The sequence below is a fragment of the Alligator mississippiensis genome, chromosome 5 (assembly GCF_030867095.1).
Source record: "Alligator mississippiensis isolate rAllMis1 chromosome 5, rAllMis1, whole genome shotgun sequence".
Classification (NCBI taxonomy): Eukaryota; Metazoa; Chordata; order Crocodylia; family Alligatoridae; genus Alligator; species Alligator mississippiensis.
Window position 1 is genome coordinate 24561206 of NC_081828.1, and position 13211 is coordinate 24574416.

Here is a 13211-nt window from a genome sequence, read left to right on the forward strand (position 1 = left end):
GGAAGGTCTGTGTTTTAGAGAGGAATATGTGCATGATTTAATTTCCCAGTCACTAAGAGGTCTTTAAGTTGGTTTACATGTCAGTCCAGCAAAATGAATCACACCAATTCCAACAGTTCTTGCCTGGGTCCCTTAGCATGATTCTCTTTTACATGAATAGGGCCTTATCCCAGGAATCCAAATGAGAAATCTTAGTAATATCCTGGATTCTGTTGCTAAGTCACAATGATGCGAGTCCAAAGCAGCTCCACTGTATATTCTGTGTAATTCCTAAGAGAAGACTCTGAGAAAAGAAACTGGGTAAATTTTCAAAAGCACCTAAGTGAGTTAGACCATGTACCATTGATTTCCAAAGGGATTTTGGCCACTAAATCATTAAGACCATTTTGAAATTTTTACCCACAGCCTCCCATTCATCTTCTAGAACATTGTGATGCCTAGCCCATTGTAACAATGACTACATTCTATTTTTCCTTTAGAACAAGGTCACAATATAAACCACATTTCTCCAAAAATAAAGTTCAGCTATGTATGTTTTGAAATAGTTTACATCGGTTTAGAATATAATTTTGACTCTGGGCAAATGCTATATATAAATTACATAGCAAATAAAAGATTTCATTTATACGCTTTGGCTGCAAGGTTGTTGAGAGAAGAATGCAAAAGTCACCTAATATTCCTTTAAGGATGCAAAAAGTAAAAACTGCTTGCTAGTAAAGTGCTCATGCAGACAGGTAAATGATATCCATAGGAGAAAGGCCTCTAATTCATTAGAAATAAGAAGAATAAAACCAGAGCTACAGGTCTAAGGCCCTCAGTTCTGATCCCGAGAAATTATTTACCGTGATCCCCATCAAACAGCCTTCTTTATACCTTATTACTCCATTTACCTGGAGTAGTGCTGCCCGACTGAAGGAATAATGAAGCCTATTATTGCTGTGCCAGATGAAGTTTTTCTGTGGAGTACATGGAGCAGTCAGCTATGCAGAATAACCTGATGCAAATGTGTAGTGCACAATCATCTGTGTATTGTTCTGCCTAGCCGCAGCTATGTCATTTACTTGGTAGATGGCATTGAGGTCCAGAGATGGAGCAGCAACTACTGCCTCACTACTGCAGTTGAATAGATGATCAATGAAGGAAAACAGTGGCAAAAAACATACGATGAGGGCACTACTGTTTGTATATATTTATTACTGCTTACCTGTAAAGTTCTAAGCAATGTTTAGATCACACTTGCCCTCCATAAAACAAAAGATACACACACACACACACATGCATATATACATATATATACACACATATACATACTCACCTATACATACATACATATATATATATTTTCTAGATGACAGAATAAGAATATTCAGATACACACATATCTATCTATCTATCTATCTATCTATCTATCTATCTATCTATCTATCTATCTCAGCATCTAATATCTACATATATAATCGATATATAGATCTCAAGATGGATATCTATCTATCTATCTATCTATCTATCTATCTATCTATCTATCATTCTCTCTCTCTGTGTCTGGATATTCTGATTTTATATAATCTAGATAATCTCCATCTTTCTCTCTCTTTTGTTTTATGGAGGGAAAGTTTGATTTAAACATTGTTTAGAACTTTAAGGGTAAGCAGTAATAAAGATATACAAACAGTAGTGCCCTCATCATATGTTTTCTGCCAGTTTTCCTTCATTGATATCTATGTGTGTGTGTGTGTGTGTGTGTGTGTGTGTGTGTGTGTGTGGATATACTTATTGTATGCAATCTTAATGTTCTAGTGGACAAAAACAAAATATCTTCATCTATTCAAACTATATCTTTTTAAAAAATATGCAGGATAAATTAATGAATTGTCATGATAGAGTTATACTTTGGAAATTGGTTCCATGCCATTTCAAACAGTAGAACAACATCTGCCCTGAAACATCAAGTGCATGTTATGTTTTCCTGGATGTTGTCTCTTCAAAATGATAGGTGGTCTTCATGCTTCTTTGTTTGTATGATCTCAGGCAATGGTCATTTTTGGAAGAAGTATTTAAGAAAATACAAGGTCATTTCTTATAAAGGAAAACATTCCCCTGGAGTCATATTGTTTGCATGCTATGAAAAAGCAGCTATATAGAGAGAGGCAACAGAATACATTTGGAGTCGTAACATATGGAATTCTATTGCTTCTGCTATCATGCTTCTATTACTCTTCCAATCAGCGTGGCTGTACAACAGTACAGAATACTGAAACAATGTAAGTGAGGTAATTAATTTAACAGAGACTTAACCCAAAACTGGAATAATGGAGAATGGCCACATGTACATTTTAATATAGTGGTAAAATTATTTTTATATTAAAAAGGATTTATTATAAAGATGAAAACATAAATAGCTTCATTATAATCTGATAATGAAAAATTTGCATTACTCTTAATGGCAGGTGAAACCTGAAAGGGTCAAAGTTTGTGGTAAATTTGTATAAGAACCCAAATATTAGATACTTAACTGAGATAACAAGATATGGTGTTGCCCTATGTTGAGTTCATCAACTGTTCATTTCTTCCCTTACCCCTCACTTCCCTTCCCCTTCATTATTCCCTTCCACCCCCATGTGAGTTGGTTTTCCTGGGGTTGAGGAGAGAGTCCAAAAATTCACTACACCCTTTGGTATTGTCAAAAGGCAGCCTGGCAGACCACACATAAATACATATAAATTCAACAGGTAAATGAAAGACATAATTAAAGTTTGCTAAAGACTTTGAGTGTTAGCCTAAACTAGTATTTCTGCAAAACAGTCATGTTAGAATGACATCCAACTCTGAATTTAAAAACAAATAACCTACCAATTTAGGGAATCAGATGAAAAAGAGTATGTCTAAGAGCAGTGCTTTCTAAAACCAATGCTACATATCTTAAATACTTTCAGGAACTCAGATGGTGTGGAGATGAACACCATCATAATACCCCACAATATATACAGTTAAAGAAATCCACACAAACAAACCTGTTGGTGCTTGCTTTCATGATAGATGGAAATGTTCCTCTTTTCACAGTCTCTTTGCCAGCTGTATAAGGATTGCTAAAATATAAGCAGAGAGAAAAAGAGAATTTTAAAATAGCAGAGGAAATCTCATGGGAGCACTCTTAAAAAAAGAAGTTCATAGTGCTACTAGTAGTCTCGTGCCATTTCCACAGCAACACATGTAACATGGACTGTTGCGGAGCCAGTTACAGAAAGCATGAGCGCGGCATGTACTTAGAAAGCTGCATGGCAATATAATGAGCTAAGATGCTCTGAATTTACAGGGTACTTGCACCATAAATGAAACATGAATAAAGCATAATTAACTTGATTAGAACAATTTCTTCCACATGGCCATTGTCTTTACATAATACATTCTGCTTGGGTACCAGAGTCTCATTATCTATTATTGGACTACTGCCGATAGCCCCACACCCTCCTTGTTCTGTTTTCATGTTGTTGAATTATGGTGCATTTCCATCCTGCTAAAACACTGTCTAGCGACAAAGTGGGGATTAGCAAAACAGCTCCCAAGCAACCTCAGTCGGTTGAAATGGATAGAATCAGATGGCTAAGCTAAGTGATTTTAACTTTCAGTTTTGCCCAATTTGTAAATATAAGGAAATATTTAAAACTACATAAATAAATAATATATTTTGCATATCTAACATTTGCCTGATGAGAAATTGTAAAAGTATTGTGTAGCCACAATTTTTGTGTGGCCACCCAGATAACATTTGCATTCTTTCTGCTGCCTCTGGTCAACCAACATATACTCTGGGTTGAGCCAAGCTGCCAGATGCTGATTCTAGTGCATTTGCAGAGGGATTTTGCAATATTTGCTTGTTTAAAAGGTGCTTCTGCTGTTCTGAATGCCATTCTATTCACTAGAGGGGCCAGCTTCTCCATTGCTACTCCACTTTTATTCTGTTATGATACCAATGAAGTTAAAGCAGCAGGAATTGGACTACGGGTCTACGCAGTTAAATTGGTGGCAACATTATTTACTATTTCTTTTTTCTTTTGGAACATAGACAATGAAAAGGGTCATTCATGCAGTGCCTTCGGCACAGCTGAGTGATAGAATTTTGATGATTTTTTCCATCAGAATATTCTATTCTGAAGCCAAAATGCTTAATGGAGATGTAGCAATTTTGGCAAAGTTTCTGAGACCTCTGGTCATTTCCAGAGACAAAGGGAGGTGGGGGGGAAGAGAGAGAGAGAGAACAGAATTGGAAACCTAATCTTTTCCACTTGAAAATAGATGTTTTGACACATTTCAGTTTTGCTATTTTCTAGTGATGTCAAATCTCACCATCACTATGGCTGCTGTTGAACTTCATTATTCATTACCATCACTTCCATCAACAGCATGACTACAGATCTCACAACGTGGCTACAGTTCTTTCTTCCTTTCTTCCTTCCTCCCTTCCTTTCTGCCTTCCTTTCTTCCTTCAGATAGTCTTTGGATATTGGTAAGTGCCAGGCAGCTCATTTGAATAAGGAGAGCTAGTGATGTTTTGTAGTTCTTTTGCACTAGAAGATAGCTGCTACAAGTTCACCTTCAGTCTACTTTAGATTACATGGTCAGGTAGTCTCTGTGGCATTGATAATGAGACATGGGTAACATTGCAATTTAGCTATACCAGGCAAATATAACTTTGCCTAATTCATTTTGGTAATGACATGGTCACTATGGAAGTAGGATATTAAATGCATGGCATCCAAATAGTGTTCTTATATACATAGGGGCACTACTTATATTTGCATTAATGTCTGATTACTGTGGATTATACACACCTCAGGGAAAGAAATGTTGATGTAATGTTTTATTCTTATATACTTTGCATGGGTGTATTAAGTGTTAAGCTTTTCTCACCATTCCCTGCAGCAGGTAGGTGCAGAGATGGTTGGGGAGTTATTGTCTGCCATAGCAGTAAAGCGAAAAGGAGGACTCGGTGCATGTCAGAATGGCTGCTTTTACAAGCTTTCACAGGAGTCCCTGCGAGTCCCACACACTGACTACAGTCCATCAGCCACTGTAAAAGGGAGCACATGCTCCTCCATAACGCACCCATCTTTGTGAAGGTGTGGCCGTGACTCCCTTCTTACCCTGTGACAGCACAGGAACCAATTAGTTGTGTGCCCCTGGCAAAACTGTGTAAGGAAGAAAGGAATTCCCTGTGCACCCTCTCTTCTTTGGTAAATCCCATGCAGGGCTCTAAGATTGTAAAGTCTTCTGAGAAAGGACTTAGACTTGCTTATTATTTGTTTATCCGAACATGGAGTAGATTTATGCTACTTTGCAAATAAATTATTTCTCTCTTTCTATCACCATCCCAAATATACTAGGTGCTTTCTAAATGAAGCCACTGCTCCTGTTCCACAGAACAATGTTTCTCAGAGAGGGCTTTTACATCTTTTTCTTGTTTTGTAGGCCCTGGGCTTGAATCTCTGTTTCATCTCACTATAAAACCATTGTAACAGAATAGCAAATCAGGCCTATCCAGTTGTTGTACAATATAGAAAACTTCCCTGTATTACTGAAAGCCAAAGGAGGTTATGATACTACATTACAAATTCAATATAATCTTGCTTAGGGGCAGAACGTATGAAGAGTATGATGCCTTCATTTCATAGTGCTGGGTCACTGTGACACCAGGTCAGAGGCCAGATAAGATAAGCAGTTTATAGCTCCGAAGAAAGCAGCACACATATTTTTGCCAATTCAAATAATAGACATTGACTTTACCCTCAAAAAATGCAAAATCACCTACCAGCATTTGATCTACTGTTCTGATTTTAAAAACTCCAGGATGTAATCATATAAAAAGATGACAACACAGATGAACACAATTTAATTTTAAAATTAATCTGATCACTAGCACAGAAATGAATTAATACTTACTGTGCCATATGTTTAATTAATTTAGAAGAAACTTGTTGCATTGAAAAAAAAAAACTATTTCTGCTATATTTTAAAATAGTTATTATTCCTTCCTCTGTTTTAGACTGTTTCAGTCCAAAATGTGAAATGCAGAAATGATTTTCGTATTATTAACCAAGCAAGTTTAAACCCATAGGAATATGCTGTATAGTGCTAAAAGTCTTTAAGTTATAATTGTCAGCTCATGGCTAGTTCATGATTCAAGTTTTCCTTGCAAGACTGAGCAATATCAAAAATGGTACAGTCATAAATAATATGAGACAAATTTATTCTTGGTATTAACAAAACTGGATGCAGTACTCCAGCTGCAGCCTCACCAAGGCCCAGTACAAGGGGAGAATGATATCCTGGGATTTGCTTGAGAAGCATCTATGGATTGACAGAATGGTACATTTTGCTCCATGCTGTATGCTGTATGCAAACCAAGCTCACATCCTAATTTATAACTATCCAAAGGTTAAGGCCAAATTCTGCCAATCCTGTTTTCAAAGCCTGATCATTGGAGTTGCGGGGACTCTTCCCTGGGCGTGTCTACACGTGCACTGGACTGCACATTTGTTACTGTGCAGTCACTTAGTACTTGCTTAAGCTACATTACTACACAGTCCCAATGCCTCATGGCTACTATTTTTAGCAGGTACTGTGCAGCATCTCATTGCTACTGTGCAGTAGCATCTGTGCCACAGTTTGTGCCTACTAATTCTATGTCACCATAGCAGTGAGCTACACGGATGTAGCATCTCATGTAAATGTGTCCACTGGCTATAACAGGAGCTAAATCAAGCACGTGATAAGTATTATGCTTTACTCTTTGAGAAGTCTCTTTAACTTTAAAGGGACTTTTCCAGGAATAAAACACTGCTCCAAAATCTGGAGGGCAAAATCTTGACACATGAAATTTCAGTACATTTTTAGAAGCCCCTTAAGGCTGATCCGTATTTCAGCAACTATCCAGTTTCTCAGTTTTTGGTACAGAGATGCTGTAACATTTAAATTCATTTCCTTTTTTACCTCTCTGGGGAAAGTACTAGAAGGATTATTCTTTTCTTGGCTATATAGGCAAATACCTGGGAAAGCAAGTTCTGATTTGTTCTGTGCCAGTTTCTGAAACAAGGTGCCAATAATACTGATTCCAGAAACCAAAGCTTGATAATACTATCAACCTATATGACTCTACATGGCAGGCAATGGACAGAGATAAACAGAAAGATGTCCTGCCATATGAGGTTTATAGTGGTTTTACTCTTTACCTTTATCTCTGACAATTTACGGTATTGTATTGTAGGCTTTCATGCCCTAGAATTTCAACTGGGGAAAATTGACATGACTCCACTGAATTGGCAGAATTATGCCAATTTACTTCAGTTGAATATCTAGCCCACTGTTTCTAATTTTCGACTCAGGAAGAAGTTGGTTAGTGTAACAAATGTATTTTAATTATTTTTTATACTAGGATGCATACCAATTCACTTTGCCCAAATCATACATAATAACCATGGAGTTGCAAACGGCAAAAGAAGTTAATTGGTAAAAGCCTAAAAATCCCTCAAATATATCTATTACATGCTTCAGGATTCAAAATGCCTTTCCCAGAATTTTTGGAGATAGTGGGTGTATTTATATGAGACACTTACTGTGGAGTTGCCTAATTCCCTCCATAGTAAAGTGTCATTGGTCTACACGTGCAGAGTTATTAGGCTGGAGTAAAGTAATTATCTCTGCTGTAGGTTAGTAGAGCCAGATACAAGTACTATCCTAGGGTGGAATTATTTACTCTGCCACAATGCATGCGTAGATGCTGATAGGGCTGGTGGGGGCATGAGGGTGCTTTAGTGTGAGGGCTGCTTACTGGCTAGCCCCACACTGAAGCACCTTTGTGCCCCAACCAGCCACTCTGCAGCACGTTGAGCTGGGTTGAAGCAGCCCTGGGCAGACAGGCTGACTCCCTGGGCCTCCTATCAGCTTGGCCTGCAGGGCCTTGGCTCAACATGCCGAGGTCCCAGGTGTATGTGCAAACACTGCACCTGAGAGCAATTATCTCTGGAGCAAACTGTGCCGGAGTTTATTGTGTCACATTAATATGCATGTGTAGGTGTGCCCAGTGACATTAAAAAGCAAGAAAGCAAAAATAGAAGCAAACAGGAAGTTGGCACCTATCTTATGTAGAACTAGGTCTTGATTTCTTTAGTTTGCATAGCATATGCATGGACAAATGCAATTTGTCCATGGTCCAACCTGGTACAAACAAGCTGCTTGACACTAGCAAGTTACACAAACATCTTGATATAAATGCTGCTTCTTTGGCCTTTTCACCTTCCCCTTCATCTGATTGTCACTAGTGATGACAATTAGGACCAGTTTGTCCTAATGAAAGTTTGGCTACTGATTAGTAACTGTAGTTAGAGAAAGATTGGAAATATAATTTGGTTTTTTTTTTAAGACATAAGCTGTTACTTCAGAGACTTCAATAGGTTGTTTAAAATTCAGCAATGCATGAGACTGATTTGTAGCTTGCAGGGTTTGCAGTGCCTAACTCATTAGAATCAGGAGAAGTTCTGATTTCAGGTTGAATGCTGAAGTTGATATTGTATAATTCAGTATCTTGCTGGAAGGTGTTGAACTTGCATCCTTTCAATATCTCCCAATAGCCAGTCCACAAAGCAACATTGCTATAAGAAGCTGTGGAGGAGTCTGGTAAGTCTGATCTTTCAGGTGCAAAAGTTGTTACTGTCTGGTAACAACAATGAAAAATAAATTATGAGACACACTGCTGTGAAAAAAAATATTCTCTATGTGAAAACACATCAGCAACTCCATCTAGAAATTTTGACTCCCCCAATGCCATGGAAAATATATAGAAAGATAAAAGGGAGTGATGGTTGTGCACATGCCAATACTTAGGCAATGTCTCAAAAGAGGGTAACAAATGTTCTATGGTAATGAAGCATGGAAAAGAAACTGATCTCAGAGTACAGTCTGAAAAGCCAGACCAGTCACCTGGGAAACAAGAAAAAAGAAAAGACAAGCAAATAGGTTATGAGCTCAAGGCTTGCAAAGCATTTGCTGAATAAAGCAACTCCCATGCCTGTAAGTTAGTGGTTAATCAGCTCGAAAAATATAGAACTGTCTACACTACAGTTGAAACCACAGGAATGGATTCAACCTTAGAAGCTCAGCTGATAATTAATGAAGCTGTATGTTTAAAGTATTGAAACAGAGAATATTCTGTGCACATCTAGAAATATCTCAACACGAAGAAAATGTTTGCTGTTATTCCTAGAATTATTCTGACATCTTGCACTGCTTCTGAAGATACAGCAAGTGGGAGTAGGTCTGTCAGCCACAAACAAAATAAAAGGAGAGATTTGTGGACAATCCTTTGAAGGGGTGGAAGTTTGCGTCAACATACATCTAGGCCTATTTAGGACGAGGAAGACAATGCCAAGGATCACCCATTGGAGACAAAAAGCGGATGTCCTCTTTCACAGGAAGATTATTTAGGATACGAAACATGGTTTTTGTAGAAATGACTGGGAGACGAGGGTAGAGAGTACCCATGAGAATAGCTATGAGGCTGTGAATAATTTGGCTGAGAAAATCCTGATTAAATCTTAAATGCTGGCTTTGAAAAACTGTTGGTTAAAACTAATCCTGCTCTTAGGACAGGCATAGCAGAAGCAGACAAAGAAAAAATATCAATCCAAACTGAAGATACAGTTCTGTTTATTAAAGTTGCTCCATCTCTGGAGCCTGCAGATAACCATGTTTTTTTTTCCCTCCATTCTTGGCTTTCTAGCTTGGGAAGAAAATTTGACTTGGGTACGTTCTGCTCTTTCCTTAGAAGCTTGTTGGTGGGGGGAGGAGGAAGCAAAGCATTGTCAGCTTACATCTTGTCTTACAGCATTGGCTTAGTGAAGAATCAGCTTTAAGATGGCTACATTTGGGCAGTGGGTAGTTTGAGAAAAAGAAAATCATCAGGGAAAGAAGTGAGCAATACTGAGGCTAGGAGTATGTACAAGTGTTATAGATTGACCTCACAAAGGTTAGGTTGATGTACATGCCCAGTTGTTTCAGGCATTCACAGGGCTTATATTACCCCCAAAATGGCTCACCCAATCTCAGTTAGCTCAGATCAGGAAGTGAATTAACTTCAAATTGACCTGGGTGCCCCAATCTAAAATGGGCTAACCCAGTCTAGTGAACACTTGCACATGTTCACAGAACAGCCCTAGGGCTGGGAGAACCCAGCCATTCACCCCAGCCCTGGGGCTCTGCTGTAACCATGATCTGGCAACCCGTGGACCCATTGCAAACTGATCAGTCCCCCTGGACTAGGGGTGGGCAATTACTCCAACTGGAGGGCCGCTTAATGACTTTGGTGGCCTGTTGAGGACCACAAGGGTAGTCCTGCCTCCCCAACCCCTGACCTTTGCCATTGGAAGTCCCTCCTTTTGCCCCTGGAAGTACTCATTGGTGGGGGGGGAGGGAGAGGCATCTTGGAACCAGAAAAAAAACAAATCATATGCTAAAAATCAAACATCTGCTATTATATATTTTAATATTATTTAAAATATATTTTGTCCTGATTTATATGTTTTTTCATAGTGTATATAGTGGTGATTGCCTAATAGTTCAAAATAAAGTCATACTTTTGTCTATTGTGTGTGGGATGTGTGTGTGGGATGTGGCTGGGCATGGATGCATGTGGGTTGTGGGGTGTGCATGTGTGGGGTGTAGGTGAGGTTTGGGAGTGTGTGGAGGTATATGTTTGGGGTTTGTGGGTGGTGTGGGGGGTGTTGTGTGTGTGTGTGGGGAGGGTGTGCGAGGAGGGTATGTTTATGTATGGGGGTGTGGAGTTTGTGGGAGAGGGTGTGGGTGTGGGGGCATGTGGGTATTTGTGTGGGTGCAGTGGGGTGTGCATGTGGAGATCCCCCACATGCTACCCTCCATGGCACACATCCACCACTAGTAGCAGCAGAAGCGGGCCCTTGCAGTGCTCATGGCTTGCACAGGTGGAGCCCCCCCGGTGGCATGTGGCTCCAGCCAGTTCTAGGAGGTTCACATGGTGGCAGGGAGTGGAACTAGGCCACTTGCTCCATTGTGTGGGGATCCTCACAGTGAATGGACAGCTCTCGGGACCTGGCCAGAGCCACGTGCCACAGTGGAGGAGCCACATGTGATGGAGCTGGCAGCCTTGCCACACTCCCTGCCACCATGTGCAGCTCTCTGGACTCTGCCAGGAAGCAGGGAGCAGGGCTGAGCTGGCCTGATTCCCTTGTGCAGGGCTCCCCACCACTTCTGTGGAATCCTAGGAGCTGTATATGGCAGGAAGAAGTGGGGAAGGTCACCAGCTCCATCATGTGGAGCTTGCCTCTGTTGGTGTGCGAGTCCCAGGAGCTGCACATGAGCTGCGGGGAGCTTCACCCAATGGAATTGGGCCAACCCAGGCTCCGTGCTCCTGCTACCCAACTGCATATAGGCCCTGCACTACAGGCTTCCTGCTCCCACTAGCCGCGGCCTCACACTCCCACCCAGCTGCAGCTTCCCCCTGCCTGCCCCTGCTTCCCTACCTGATGTTTGGGTTCCTGCAACAGGGACAGGAGGAGCAGCCATTGGAGGTGTGAGGAGCTGAACAGTTCCCCTGGAAGCTGTGTGCTGGCTGGAGTCCTCCTGTGCACAAGGGTTAGAGTGCACCCTCACGCCCCAGTGGGAGTGGACAGGGGTCAGCCCCATACACAACACAGCAGGGGCAGCTGCGGCCTGGGCCAGATACAAACTGGTGAGCACCCACTCGCAGGACAGTGAAATTGCCTTGTGGGCTGGATCTAGTCCATGGGCTGCAATTTGCCCGCCCCTGCCCTGGCCTCATCAATCTCCCTCCCCCCAATTCCACCAGTCCCTTTCTGCCTCATCTCCCCCCACCCCCACCCCTGAGTTACTTACCTCCAGCTGCCTCTGTGGCTGCTGCACCACTCCTAGGTTTAGGTTTAGTCAGTTTGAACTAAAATGGGTCGCATGAACATTTGTTCATACCCAAGGGCACAACATGCTGCAGAGGAGCTTGCTAGGGCACAAGACTGTTTCAGCCTGGGGCTCTGCACTGAAGCACTCTTGTGCTTCAGGCAGCCAGGGCAGAGTCTACATGTGCACTGCTGTAGAGTAAAAAACTCTCATGTAGATGTACCAAAGTATAGCAAAACTGCTCCAGCTTTAACCCTATTTCATCAAGGGTCAAAGTTAGGGCAATTTAGCTTATTTATATTCCTACAGTGTGGTATATTCCTGAGCAAGAGTTTTCCCTCCTTTTTTACATGTATATATTTGTCCTTATTCTGAGAGCCAAATTGTGCCAAATAAGCACAAACTTGAGTCAGAAGCAGTGTAACACTGTAGCAGTCTGGTGCAAAGAGATTAATCCTTCTTCGAATTGCCTGGTGGGCAATAGGAACACACTATATGTACCATTCTTCATGCAAGCATTGATGATATTTCCTAGGCATCCAGTCTATTTCACGGATTAAGGCTAGAAGACTTCAGTCCAATGACTTTCTTTCCTTCCTACCCAATTTGGGCTGATGCACACACACCTACAAAAATCCTAGGGAGAAGCTATCTGTTTTAAATGCCCTTGGGAGTATGTTCACAGTTCTAACCTTGGCACTTTTATTGAAAAAAGTAAAATGATCCAAATACAACTTCTTGGTTGACAGTTTAATATAAGTGCAGGTCACTAGAAACTTGCTGCAGTTAACACTTACTTAAGTGTACATTCCAAAATAGACTCTAAATTGGAAAAACAGCTATGTTTCAACACTACACATTAAGAGCTTGAGACAGTGAGAGAAGAGCATTTATATATTAGAAAGTAGTCCAAGAACCTGATTCGCTTGTGGTAGTATACAAGTAACTCTGCGAATAATTTATAACCCATGGTAGGAGGAGAGGGCCTACAAGTTAAAAAAGAGTGTGCTGACTATATATAAGCTAAGTGGCTCACCTCTTACAAATTAAAGTTACTATGTACTTTCAAAGTACAAGACATAACACTGGAGGTATATCTGTTTAGACGATGTTAACTGGGAAGCTATTTCCCTCTATATTCCTTTCTCTTTCTCATTTCATTAGGTAAGAACTCTTGAAAAAGAGTTTAAACTAACCTCATTAACAATCTCAGGGACAGCTTTCTATGTGGCTTATCTTCCCCTGACTGTTCATGATCAAGAAGTGCACGGTTC